Genomic DNA, 15,620 nt, shown 5'->3' on the forward strand with positions numbered 1-15,620 from the left:
TCTTCTTACAAAGAGGCAGTGAAAGTAGTAAAAGATGGAACTACCACTGGCTGGGGGCAAGTTGTGATCCCTACCAAGAATGAAACCAGAGCAGGTCTCGGATGTTCACTGACATTCTCAAACTGCACTAAGAAAGATGAAACCCTTCGTCCGATCAAAGAAACATTCATTAGTGGAGGATTCCTTAACCCAATTCCTCAAGAGGTTAATGTCCTTATCGAAGAATGCATCGAAGAAGGTCTACCTGATCCTGAAGGAGAATGGAAATGTTATCTCAATGACTCGGGATATATATCTCAGGAAGAACCATATCCTCCTTCAGAAGAATCCAAAGGCAAAGAAACTGAGCCTATTCCTGCAGAGATCTGGGATACCTTGGGACAACCAAGTGGAAAATTTGATTATATGGTGAAATACACTGCACCTGAAAGTTCAAAGATTGCGATTGAGGATATCCAACCAACTGGATGGGGAGATTCCTTTGAATATAATAGTCAACCAGAGGAGGTTTATCAGCCTTGTCAATTTTCTCAGCAGCCTGAAATTACTGAAGATTTCGGATTCAATGCACCTGCCAAGGTTTATAATCCTGAAGATGGTTATTATCACATAAATGCCATTTTTGAAGATGAAGGGGAAGATGGTCCCGCAGTTGACTCAGAAAGTGTCGCTGACAATGAGTCTCTTCATCCTGAAGACTGGGAAGAACATCCTGAAAATTCTGAAGACTGTGACTCATCATATGCTCTTCAAGAAGTAGAAGAAGACGGTTTCAACTCTACAAAGAACAAGGTTGACAAACCAGGACCTTCAAATCCTGCTCGACCAGCAGTCAATGTCAATACTGAAGATAATTCTGGAGAGAATTTTCCTGAATACATAATACACAGAGGAGTTCGTTGCTACTGGAAAGCTGTCGACGTTCCGAATGTTGTTCGCCGCTCAAAGTAATCACCTCGCTGTTATTTTGACCTCCTGCCTTGCCCAAAGCAGAGAGATGTTTTATAGGGCTTTGCTTTTAAATGTTCCGCCCAAATAACTTTGTGTATAGGGCTTTGTTTAAAAAGTTTCCTTCTTTGTCCTGCCCAAGACAAATGAGTTTGTGTTTAGGGCTTTGTTTCAAAAATGAATCATAAATAAAGTGTCATTTTGAATTCCCTACATTATATGTTTTATTTTTGCTTTTTTCTGGAAATGGTAATCCTAAAAAACCAAAATAAAAAAAAAACCTTTTCAAAAAATATCTGCATACACTCCTGCATTCATAAATTTTCTGAAATAAATATAAATCACATGTGCAGATTTACTATTGATAAACCTATTGAATGCAATAATCCTATGCCCTCTCCCAACTTTGAGTTTCCTGTGTTCGAAGCCGAAGAAGAGGAAGAAGAGGAGATCCCGGGCGAGATCTCTCGATTACTTAAGCACGAGGAAAGAGCCATTCTGCCTCACAAAGAGCCTTTAGAAAAGATTAACTTGGGTTCTGAAGAAGACAAAAAAGAAGTGACCATTGGATCGCTGCTTGATACTGATATCAAGAGTAAGTTGACAGACCTTCTCAAAGAATATGTTGACGTGTTCTCCTGGTCCTACCAAGACATGCCTGGGTTGGATACCAATATTGTTCAGCATTACTTGCCATTGAAGCCAGAATGTCCGCCGGTTAAGCAGAAATTGCGAATGACTCACCCTGATATGGCTAACAAGATCAAAGTGGAAGTTCAAAAGCAGCTCGACGCAGGTTTTCTTGTCACCTCTGAGTATCCTCAATGGTTGGCCAACATAGTGCCAGTTCCGAAAAAAGATGGAAAGGTCAGAATGTGTGTTGACTACCGTGACTTGAACAAGGCCAGTCCAAAAGATGACTTTCCTTTACCACATATCGACATGCTGGTTGATAACACCGCTAAGTTCAACGTCTTTTCCTTCATGGACGGGTTCTCCGGTTATAATCAGATCAAGATGGCTCCTGAAGACATGGAGAAGACATCTTTCATCACCCCATGGGGTACCTTTTGCTACAAAGTGATGCCATTTGGATTAAAGAATGCAGGCGCAACTTACCAAAGGGCGATGACTACTCTCTTCCATGACATGATGCATAAAGAAATCGAAGTGTATGTGGACGACATGATAGCCAAGTCCAGCACAGAAGAAGAACATATTGAATACCTTTTGGAGTTGTTTCAACGATTAAGGAAATATCAGCTTCGCTTGAATCCTAACAAATGTACTTTTGGGTTAGATCTGGAAAACTCTTGGGTTTCATTGTCAGCCAAAGAGGTATTGAAGTAGATCCCGACAAAGTCAGAGCTATTCAGGAGATGCCTGCACCAAAGACTGAAATGCAAGTAAGAGGATTTCTCAGACGATTGAACTATATCTCCAGATTTATCTCTCAAATGACTGCTACTTGTGGGCCAATTTTCAAGCTTCTCCGCAAAGATCAAGGGGTTGTATGGACTGAAGATTGCCAGAAAGCGTTCGACAGTATCAAAGAGTACCTGTTAGAACCACCAATATTGATTCCTCCAGTTGAAGGAAGACCACTAATCATGTACCTTACCGTGTTAGAAGAATCCATGGGTTGTATGCTTGGACAGCAAGATGAAACCGGTAAGAAGGAGCATGCCATCTATTACTTGAGTAAGAAATTCACAGACTGTGAGTCTCGTTACTCCATGCTCGAAAAAACATGTTGTGCTTTGGCTTGGGCTTCAAAACGTCTCCGCCAGTACATGATCAACAATACTACTTGGTTAATCTCCAAAATGGATCCGATCAAGTACGTCTTTGAAAAGCCTGCCTTAACAGGAAGGATTGCCCGGTGGCAAATGCTGTTATCCGAATATGACATTGAATACCGTGCTCAAAAAGCGGTCAAAGGAAGCATTCTCGCCGATCACTTGGCGCATCAACCAATTAATGAATATCAATCTCTCAAGTTTGACTTTCCTGATGAAGATGTCTTGTACTTGAAAATGAAAGATTATGACGAACCATTACCAGAAGAAGGTCCTGATCCTGGATCAAGATGGGGCCTAATTTTTGACGGAGCAGTAAACGCTTATGGCAATGGAATTGGGGCAATCATCATCACTCTAAGGGTACTCATATCCCGTTCTCCGCCAGACTACTGTTTGATTGTACCAACAACATCGCAGAATATGAAGCTTGTATCATGGGTCTCGAAGAAGCCATTGACTTAAGGATCAAGATCCTCGACATATATGGAGATTCAGCCCTTGTGATCAACCAAATCAAAGACAAGTGGGAAACTTACCACCCTGGCTTGATTCCTTACAGAGATTATGCAAGACGTCTGTTGACTTTCTTCAACAAAGTTGAATTGCATCATATACCTCGAGATCAGAATCGAATGGCAGACGCCTTGGCTACTCTATCTTCCATGTTCAAAGTCAATCATTGGAACGATATGCCTAAAGTCAGAATTACACGCCTTGAAAGGCCCGCCTATGTGTTTGCAACTGAAGCAGTCATCGATGATAAACCGTGGTTCCACGACATCAAGCGCTTCCTTCAAACTCAAGAGTACCCGCTTGGGGCATCAAACAAAGATAAGAAAACTCTAAGGAGACTTTCTGACAGTTTCTTCCTGAATGAAGATGTGCTATACAAAAGAAACTTTGACATGGTTTTGCTCAGATGTGTGGATAGACACGAAGCAGACATGTTAATGCATGAAGTGCATGAAGGGTCCTTTGGAACTCATTCAAACGGGCATGCGATGTCCAAGAAAATCTTAAGAGCAGGATACTATTGGTTGACAATGGAATCTGATTGTTATAAACACGTGAAGAGATGTCTGTTGCACCCCAAAATTTGCCCATCTAATTTTTCTTCTAACTGGCTTAAGCTTCGCATTTCATCCGCATACATCTATTAGGTCATCTAACATCATGCATCATTAATTAATATATATGGCTGAAGATCAAGGATGTTGAAATATCAGGGTTTTAAATATTCTCTACCTAAGCTTATTGAGTTTAATCAATTAAAGATGAGATTAAGGTCTCATGTCTTCAAGTTTCATCACCGATGGAATTTCTTAATGGGGATTATTTTTGTCATCAAATCAAGAAGTTGGCAAAGATATAACATATAATTCACGGATTCTTTTTAATTAAGGCTTCATTGAAGAAACAAATGGATTAGAAAATCGTTCATTAAAGTTCAAAGTGGATTCGAGTTCAGAGGTAATCAAAGTGAATTGAAGTTCTTAAGACAATTGTGTGTTGTCGAGAGTTGATTAAAAGGATTACTCTATATTGCAATGTGGGGAAATATTTGGGAATTTAAATTGAAGCATTGAAGGAAAATCTGAAGTTCAAATATCACATGTGAAGAGTAGAATACCATTACATTTTTCAAGGCTATTACATCTTTACATCTTTACAAAACCAGTCCCTTATTACACGAAGATTTCACACCAAAGATATCAAATAAGGAAAAGGGACGGGTCTTAATCTTCATGTCCTTCATGTTAAAATTATTTATGCTCCAAAAGTCTCCTTCATATGTCCATCAACATACAAATCTGCTGCCAAAACAATCTGAACCTGCATAATCAAATTCAAACAAAATCAACATACACACCACATTCAAATCAGACCCACAATGTAAACCAAGCTCATTCAAGAGATGCTTCAGTGCCTAACACAGTCCCAAAACCGATTTTCCATTCATTAAGCTCAATGTTACTTACTAAACCAATCTATAATCCTGACAGCATTTAACAGAAAATTCCCTAAACCAATTTCAATTCTTTTTCCATCCACCAGTTAACAATTTCAAACCTATAACTAACTACCTTATAACCACCTCTAACTGTCTAACTGATTCATAACAAACTTATAACAGAATTGGAACCAATTTGTAACTAACTGATAACAGAATTCAACAGAAAATCAGAAGAGAAACTAGCCTGAAGAATCTCTATAAATCAAACCTCTCCACCATTTTTCTCGAGAAATCACCTTTCTCACCATTTCATCACAATTCACCACTCTCTCCCATCTTCATCTTATTCTCCCATTCAAATCTCCATCGTTCCAGAACCAATTCATTCCCCATTTCTCTGCTTTCACTGCTCCACCATCTTTACTCTTCACTCTCTCTGCAACCTTCAGCCACTCATCGTCTTCTTCACCTTGCAAACACCATCTCTTCTATCCCCACTAATCTTCAACAACAAGAAGACAGCAAAGTTCAACCGAAAGAGAAGAGATTCACAGGATAGTATAGCAAGAAAAAGGTTGTGACAAGAAAACTCACCGCGAGATCATCTGTATCCTTGAATTATCATCATCTTCGTCATCGTTTGCAATCACTTTCCATCTTCACGCTTCAAACCGCTTTCACCAACATTGCTCCGATCATCACCTTCAATCATCGCGATTCATCATCGCTTCACAACAGCAACAATAGCTATCAAGACCCCTTCATCGTAGCCAATCTGAAACGCAGAAAAAAGAATCCGAAAGAGAAGAAGATTGAAGGAGGTTCCGGTGCCGTTTCACGGTGAGTTTGAGAGCATCGAAAATGTTAAAGGATGAAGGAATCGGAACAGTGAGAGAGAGAAACGAAGATAAGAGGCATTGATTATTTCCTATCGATTCACGGCGGAAACTTCTAGCCAGAGGGAGAGTGAGACAGCCGCCGCCGCTGAGTTCGTTGAATGAAGAGAATGGGAACGTCGCAAGCATATCTGAGTGAAGGGAGTCTAACGGTCTCAATTCTAACCCTAAATCCCTCTTTCAATTTTTCTTATTAATAATATGATTTAACTACTTACTTACCATAAAGTCTGAATTAATTTAGGACATAATTGATAATTAATTAGATTTAATTGAGATATAAAATTGGATCTGATAGATATTCATATGAAATCTTCACAAAATAACCTTGGGCCACCGGTACTATTGCACCTCCCCTTGGCCCGTGAACCCTTTTTTGAGCATACAAAAATCTGTAAACTAAAATACTCACTTTGGGCCTGTACCAGTGGGCTCAGCGCCCTTACTCCTTACACCTTGCAATTCAGGATTGCACCCCTGTTCACATTTTTATTTTAGATTTTATTAGTTTTTTCGCCATTTCTTTTAGTTGATTAATTGCTAATTTTTCCACTAATTCTTAGATTTCAATACATGATTTTGTACATATAAAAATAATCACAAAAAACATTAGTTTTAGGCTATTTGCTTTTAGTCTTACTTGTAATTCAATTTCTCCCATAAAAATCAATATAAAAAATAGTAGTATTTTATTTCATTTTGTACTATATTTTTGACTTGCTACCTCATGCTTGTGTATAATTTTGTGCCAATGTATCCTTACTCAATCTTATGACTTATAATCGTGACTTTACTTTCATGTTCCTTTATCCTAACCTTAGGTAGAAACCATGATAACATTAGGTAGAAATTTCCTTCGTACTTAGGCTAGTTTTCATTTTAGGCTAGTTTTCCTTTTCCTTTTCAACTTCAAAACATTAATAAAGGACGACGCGAATCATGCTAATGCCTTTTTTTTAGTGTGAAAGAAATGATTGGGGCGTAGGCCCCGATGTATGTTCTTTCCCACTTAGCGGAAGAGAAATGATTGAGGTGTAGGCCTCGGTGTATTTCTCAACCGTTATTTAGAGAAACGATTGTGGCGTAGGCCTCGATGTGCATTCTCTAAATATTTAAAAACTATATTTTATTTAGAGAATCGATTATGGCGTAGGCCTCGATGTGTATTCTCTAAATATTCAAAAATTGTATTTCATTTAGAGAAACGATTGTGGCGTAGGCCTCGATGTGCATTCTCTAAATATACAAAAACCCTCTTTTATGGCATGATTCAAGTCACAAATTAATTTCCCTTAAAAGACACCCAACCAAAAACATTTCAAAATATCTAATAAAGGCTCAGAGCTAATCAAAGTGAGGAAGTGATGCGATGCCTTGTAGTAGGTTATCGTCCATCATGGAATTACATCTAAAAAATACAAACCAATCTTTCTTCTCTCTCTTGCCTCCGAGGCATTCTTTCTCTTGCCTTCAGGGCATTCTTTCTCCTAAACGGACACGTTATTTCCGCTCCATTCCCAGCTTAAGACTCCAGAGGTCGAGCAGCGGAGTGCGAATGTAACTGTTCAACTAAAAAACACAAAAACAAACAAAAACTAAAGAGCCGAACTACGGCGCTCTGATTCCTGAAAAGGATACGTAGGCATTAGGTCGCGGGGCCTAAGCGAGCACAACTATTTAAAAACCTTATTTTCCCCGTGTTTCTTTTCATTCATTTGCATGTATTCCTTTAGCATTAAACTATAGATTTATACACCCTTAGAATAGAACAAACATAAGTGGATCCTGTGGAGTACCACGGACGTGAGGGGTGCTAATACCTTCCCCTCGCGTAACCGACTTCTTACCCGATCTTTGGTCGCAAGACCTTTCCTTTCCTTATTCCAGGTTTTCTGATATTCCTTTCCCTCTTTGGGATAAATATATTGGTGGCGACTCTGTTTCATTTTTCGCGAGCGTGCGACAGCTGGCGACTCTGCTGGGGAACTAGCTTAGTCAATCCTAGCTTGTGTTTGCTTTCTTTCCTTTGGGTGTTCATTTATTGATTTATTGCTTTATTGCTTTACTGCTTTATTGCTTTATTTCTTTATGCCTTGCATATCATGACTATTTATTGCTCGCATATCATGTTTATTTTCTCGCATTCTGGACTATATTATGGGTCCCCGTGGGGGCCACATATTTTCTCTGATTGCAGGTTGGGTGGGTTATTTCTATGAGGTAAAAGGCCCAATACCCAGGCCAGAGTTGACACATAGGATACCTAGGATAGAGTGGATAGTCATGACGCCGATGAGATGTCAGGTCTTGTCTAGTGCGATCATGAGACCCACGCCCAGTCGAGGTTCAAATGGGGTATCATCGTTGGCATGTAGATGCAACAATGGTGGTATCTCAGGACAACTGATAACGCTGGTTGCCATATTGACCTACCCTGACCTAGACTACACCCGTGAGTGGGGAGGGAATCATATCCTTTACAGATACAGGTACATGTTCTGTTGGTGACTATCGGTTCTCCTGGTATTTAAAAAGGCGTCGAACCTTTGATCCTGGGACATTTGACTTATGCAGAAGTTCAACATCAGTTATCTATCAGAATCAACGTCGAACCTCTGAATCTGGAGGTTTGACCTTATATGACTTATGCAAAAGCTATCTATCAGAATCAACGTCGAACCTCTGAATCTAGAGGGTTCGACCATCTTTGACTTATGAACAAGCTGTTTATCCAGAAAGCAACGTCGAACCTCTGAATCTGGAGGATTCGACCATATCTTATTGACCATGAGAAGTTGTTATCCAAAAAGCCTTGATCCTTGATCCTGATTTATGTCGCATTTGCATCATCATCAACATTTTGCATTCATGCATATGCATCCATGGTTACCAAGACTCTTGCACTCTTCCTCTCCATCAGATCAGTCAAGACGATTCCTCTATACCGATATCTGACAAAAGACAACAGACAAAGAATCATGGGGAATTACAGCCAAGATCAAGCTATTATCAAACAAACCCATGGGGCACCTTCCACCAGTGGAGCCTAAAGACTTTATGTTTGTCAGAGAACATTTCATATGCATCAGAATAAGGCCAATCTTGCCATTGCTTAGACTTCTCAAGCATTTTCAACTGTATTACTTTTGTTGTTATCAAGTACTTCTCATTGTAAGAAACTCATTCTGTTTGAATAAATAAAAATAATGCAATATACATGTTTTTCTCAAATCATTTCATCTTTGTCATTATGTTCATTGATACTTCACTCACTTGTCTTAAGCAACTAAAAAAGGGAGAATGATGAAAAATCAAAAACACATGAACTACTAATTGTATGCTTTTGGAACAGAGATCCTGCTGACGATGTACAGGCATTGTTTCAATTCCTAAACACCGGAGTTATAAGGGAGTGAAACCTTCGTCAACCCCTTTGAGCCTAAGGAGTAGTAGTTTCTTTTCAAAAATACAAAACCCTCAATCTTAACCAAGGGCAGGGTAGTCTTCAGTTAGTTCGACCGAGCGCTCATCTTTCAGGTATTCCATCAAAGGATCAATCATATCTCACAACAAAAGAAGAAGAGCACAATCCACAATGGATGTCTCTCATTCACTAAGAAGAAGGCAGTCACAACCTTTTCTTCAACTCAATCACAAAAGTCATACAACTTGTTCCCGAACGAGACAAAAAGAATGAAAAGAAAGTATTGAATCATGATCAAAAAAGAAAGAAACAATAGCCCGCTAAGTCAAAAAGAAAAAGCTTTGAAGCAAATGACTTAGGCAAAAATTAGGGCATATCCCGCTGGACAACGAAAACCAAAATCAAGAAAACTTCTTGTCCAGGCAAAAGTTAGGGAAAGCAAAAGACAAGAACAAAAAGAAAAATCCTCCGAGGGACAAGTTGTCGTAACCATCAACAAAAAGCACCAAAGGGTGGCTGCCACCTCCGTCAAAGCCATAAAGGATCCTCATCCATCACATTCCATCCTGAAAGGTGAACACTCGTGTCGAACTAGCTGGACGTAGGACTGGAGGACATCACGAAGAAGGGGTGGGTTAAGTAGAACTTGAGCCTTTATCCTTTGTTTCTTAAACCGTGAACCCGGCCACATTACAACCCTCTAAAGTCCTAATTGAAGCAGGGTTCGTTCCAAAAGCATACAAACTTTAAAATCATGTCAAACTGACTCCTAATGTTGCTGTGTCATTTGTGTTAGTATCAGTACAACATTTTGACAAATAAAACTCTTCTTTGAGATTAACATGTGCATTGCATTCTCATTATCCTTTTCAAAACAGAATTGTCTCTAACTTGAAAGTAATTACTTGATACCAAGGAAAGTTCAACATTGAAATTCCATCGAGTAATCTTACAAAAGCAAAGGTTGGTCATCTACTGAGCAAATATCTGAAACATCCATTAGGTGGAAGAGTTCCCTTCAAGCTGGGGCATCCATTCCATGATCTATACTGGGGCACACCATTGCAAAATCTCCATGTTTCAAGCATGTCAAAGTTCTATCTCAAGAAATCTTACAAGCTGGGGCAAGCTAGTAACAATTCATCTCTTCATCTTCAATCAAGTGTCAGATATCGAGACAAGTGTCGAGGGGTCAAGCCAAACACCTCACCTTCACCAACAATTTCACAAGCAATAACCTTTCTACAAGGGCATCCTCCATCAACTCCTTGTATCTTGGAAACAATCATTCCATTCATAATCTTACATACATCATGCATATCATTGCATTTTCATTATCATTTCTCCCGCATGATCCAATCACCAACAAATCAGGGGCATCCACCCTATCTTGATTCTCAAACAGAGTTTCAGAACTCCACCTAATCTATTCCATACAAAGCAGAAACCCTGATCAATCAGTACACTGCATATAGAATCCATTGCATTGCATCTCCAGAAGTGCATAAAATAAATCAAACATTGCATATGAAGTATAAGCCAAATTACTCATCAGATGAGGTCCCTTAAAAGCATTCAAATTCCACTGGATCACTCAGAGTTACCATTGTGGTGTCATCTTCCAAAGTCAATCATGTTCATCTTTCTTCAACCCAGAGTTGATGTTTTAGTGTTCAACCCAGAGTTGAATCTCCTTTCATCTTTTAACCCCGAGTTAATTATATTTTCCCACTCAACCCAGAGTTGACGGTTATCTTTTCTCTTTCCCACTCAACCCAGAGTTGACGGCTATCATTTCCCACTCAACCCAGAGTTGACGGTTATCATTTATTCAATCCAGAATTGATCATCCTTTCCCTCTCACCCAGAGTTGACGGTTATCTTTTATTCAATCCAGAATTGATTTCTTCTTTTCCCACTCAACCCAGAGTTGACGGTTATCTTTTATCCTTTCCCACTCAACCCAGAGTTGACGGTTATCCTTTGTTCAATCCAGAATTGATTATTTTTCTTTCCCATTCAACCCAGAGTTGACGGTAACATCTTTCTCAACCCAGAGTTGACGGTTATCATTTCTTTTATTCAACTCAGAATGTTGATCCTTCCCTTTTCTCACTCAACCTAGAGTTGACGGTTATCTTTTATTCAACCCAGAGTTGATGTTTATCTCTTATCCAACCCAGAGTTGACCTTCCCTCCATCTTTTAACTCCGAGTTAATTATATTTTCCCTCTCACCAAGAGTTGACAGATATTTTGTTTCTTGTTCCTACTCAACCCAGAGTTGACGGTTATCATTTGTCTTTTCCCACTCAACCCAGAGTTGACGGTTATCCTTTGTTCAATCCAGAATTGATTATCCTTTTCCCACTCAACCCAGAGTTGACGATTATCTCTTGTTTCTTTTCCCTCTCACCCAGAGTTGACGGATATTTCTTGTTGATTTCTCTTTTCCACTCAACCCAGAGTTGACGGCCATCACTTGTCTCTTCCCACTCAACCCAGAGTTGACGGTTTTCTTTTCTCTTTCCCACTCAACCCATAGTTGATCCTTGTCTTTTTTTTCACTCAACCCAGAGTTGACCGTTATCTTTTCTCCTGTTCAACCCAGAGTTGATTTCCTTGCTTTCTTTCTCAACCCAGAGTTGATGCCTATTATCCTGTCCCATTAATACTGATTTCCCTTTCCGTTCTCAACCCAGAGTTGATGTTTACCTCTTATTCAACCCCGAGTTGACTTCCCTCTATTCTTCGACCCAGAGTTGACCCACTTTTCTTTTTCAACCCAGAGCTGATGTTTATTTCATTTCTAACCCAGAGTTAACTTGCTCAACCCAGAGTTGATACACTTTTCCTTAGTGGAGTTGACACCATTTTCTTCCCCAGTGGATCTTATCTCTCATAAGGCAAATTTTCAGGTTCACTTGGTATTTAACCTTCTTCCACCTTGAATGCTCGAAAGGCTAACGCCAATCTCTCCTTCAGGTTTAAGACGATTAAATAGGGGCAGCTGTTGCACCCCAAAATTTGCCCATCTAATTTTTCTTCTAACTGGCTTAAGCTTCGCATTTCATCCGCATACATCTATTAGGTCATCTAACATCATGCATCATTAATTAATATATATGGCTGAAGATCAAGGATGTTGAAATATCAGGGTTTTAAATATTCTCTACCTAAGCTTATTGAGTTTAATCAATTATAGATGAGATTAAGGTCTCATGTCTTCAAGTTTCATCACCGATGGAATTTCTTAATGGGGATTATTTTTGTCATCAAATCAAGAAGTTGGCAAAGATATAACATATAATTCACGGATTCTTTTTAATTAAGGCTTCATTGAAGAAACAAATGGATTAGAAAATCGTTCATTAAAGTTCAAAGTGGATTCGAGTTCAGAGGTAATCAAAGTGAATTGAAGTTCTTAAGACAATTGTGTGTTGTCGAGAGTTGATTAAAAGGATTACTCTATATTGCAATGTGGGGAAATATTTGGGAATTTAAATTGAAGCATTGAAGGAAAATCTGAAGTTCAAATATCACATGTGAAGAGTAGAATACCATTACATTTTTCAAGGCTATTACATCTTTACATCTTTACAAAACCAGTCCCTTATTACACGAAGATTTCACACCAAAGATATCAAATAAGGAAAAGGGACGGGTCTTAATCTTCATGTCCTTCATGTTAAAATTATTTATGCTCCAAAAGTCTCCTTCATATGTCCATCAACATACAAATCTGCTGCCAAAACAATCTGAACCTGCATAATCAAATTCAAACAAAATCAACATACACACCACATTCAAATCAGACCCACAATGTAAACCAAGCTCATTCAAGAGATGCTTCAGTGCCTAACACAGTCCCAAAACCGATTTTCCATTCATTAAGCTCACTGTTACTTACTAAACCAATCTATAATCCTGACAGCATTTAACAGAAAATTCCCTAAACCAATTTCAATTCTTTTTCCATCCACCAGTTAACAATTTCAAACCTATAACTAACTACCTTATAACCACCTCTAACTGTCTAACTGATTCATAACAAACTTATAACAGAATTGGAACCAATTTGTAACTAACTGATAACAGAATTCAACAGAAAATCAGAAGAGAAACTAGCCTGAAGAATCTCTATAAATCAAACCTCTCCACCATTTTTCTCGAGAAATCACCTTTCTCACCATTTCATCACAATTCACCACTCTCTCCCATCTTCATCTTATTCTCCCATTCAAATCTCCATCGTTCCAGAACCAATTCATTCCCCATTTCTCTGCTTTCACTGCTCCACCATCTTTACTCTTCACTCTCTCTGCAACCTTCAGCCACTCATCGTCTTCTTCACCTTGCAAACACCATCTCTTCTATCCCCACTAATCTTCAACAACAAGAAGACAGCAAAGTTCAACCGAAAGAGAAGAGATTCACAGGATAGTATAGCAAGAAAAAGGTTGTGACAAGAAAACTCACCGCGAGATCATCTGTATCCTTGAATTATCATCATCTTCGTCATCGTTTGCAATCACTTTCCATCTTCACGCTTCAAACCGCTTTCACCAACATTGCTCCGATCATCACCTTCAATCATCGCGATTCATCATCGCTTCACAACAGCAACAATAGCTATCAAGACCCCTTCATCGTAGCCAATCTGAAACGCAGAAAAAAGAATCCGAAAGAGAAGAAGATTGAAGGAGGTTCCGGTGCCGTTTCACGGTGAGTTTGAGAGCATCGAAAATGTTAAAGGATGAAGGAATCAGAACAGTGAGAGAGCGAAACGAAGATAAGAGGCATTGATTATTTCCTATCGATTCACGGCGGAAACTTCTAGCCAGAGGGAGAGTGAGACAGCCGCCGCCGCTGAGTTCGTTGAATGAAGAGAATGGGAACGTCGCAAGCATATCTGAGTGAAGGGAGTCTAACGGTCTCAATTCTAACCCTAAATCCCTCTTTCAATTTTTTTATTAATAATATGATTTAACTACTTACTTACCATAAAGTCTGAATTAATTTAGGACATAATTGATAATTAATTAGATTTAATTGAGATATAAAATTGGATCTGATAGATATTCATATGAAATCTTCACAAAATAACCTTGGGCCACCGGTACTATTGCACCTCCCCTTGGCCCGTGAACCCTTTTTTTGAGCATACAAAAATCTGTAAACTAAAATACTCACTTTGGGCCTGTACCAGTGGGCTCAGCGCCCTTACTCCTTACACCTTGCAATTCAGGATTGCACCCCTGTTCACATTTTTATTTTAGATTTTATTAGTTTTTTCGCCATTTCTTTTAGTTGATTAATTGCTAATTTTTCCACTAATTCTTAGATTTCAATACATGATTTTGTACATATAAAAATAATCACAAAAAACATTAGTTTTAGGCTATTTGCTTTTAGTCTTACTTGTAATTCAATTTCTCCCATAAAAATCAATATAAAAAATAGTAGTATTTTATTTCATTTTGTACTATATTTTTGACTTGCTACCTCATGCTTGTGTATAATTTTGTGCCAATGTATCCTTACTCAATCTTATGACTTATAATCGTGACTTTACTTTCATGTTCCTTTATCCTAACCTTAGGTAGAAACCATGATAACATTAGGTAGAAATTCCCTTCGTACTTAGGCTAGTTTTCATTTTAGGCTAGTTTTCCTTTTCCTTTTCAACTTCAAAACATTAATAAAGGACGACGCGAATCATGCTAATGCCTTTTTTTTAGTGTGAAAGAAATGATTGGGGCGTAGGCCCCGATGTATGTTCTTTTCCACTTAGCGGAAGAGAAATGATTGAGGTGTAGGCCTCGGTGTATTTCTCAACCGTTATTTAGAGAAACGATTGTGGCGTAGGCCTCGATGTGCATTCTCTAAATATTTAAAAACTATATTTTATTTAGAGAATCGATTATGGTGTAGGCCTCGATGTGTATTCTCTAAATATTCAAAAATTGTATTTCATTTAGAGAAACGATTGTGGCGTAGGCCTCGATGTGCATTCTCTAAATATACAAAAACCCTCTTTTATGGCATGATTCAAGTCACAAATTAATTTCCCTTAAAAGACACCCAACCAAAAACATTTCAAAATATCTAATAAAGGCTCAGAGCTAATCAAAGTGAGGAAGTGATGCGATGCCTTGTAGTAGGTTATCGTCCATCATGGAATTACATCTAAAAAATACAAACCAATCTTTCTTCTCTCTCTTGCCTCCGAGGCATTCTTTCTCTTGCCTTCAGGGCATTCTTTCTCCTAAACGGACACGTTATTTCCGCTCCATTCCCAGCTTAAGACTCCAGAGGTCGAGCAGCGGAGTGCGAATGTAACTGTTCAACTAAAAAACACAAAAACAAACAAAAACTAAAGAGCCGAACTACGGCGCTCTGATTCCTGAAAAGGATACGTAGGCATTAGGTCGCGGGGCCTAAGCGAGCACAACTATTTAAAAACCTTATTTTCCCCGTGTTTCTTTTCATTCATTTGCATGTATTCCTTTAGCATTAAACTATAGATTTATACACCCTTAGAATAGAACAAACATAAGTGGATCCTGTGGAGTACCACGGACGTGAGGGGTGCTA

This window comes from Vicia villosa, linkage group LG4 (genome assembly GCF_029867415.1).
Source record: "Vicia villosa cultivar HV-30 ecotype Madison, WI linkage group LG4, Vvil1.0, whole genome shotgun sequence".
In the NCBI taxonomy this organism is placed as follows: Eukaryota; Viridiplantae; Streptophyta; class Magnoliopsida; order Fabales; family Fabaceae; genus Vicia; species Vicia villosa.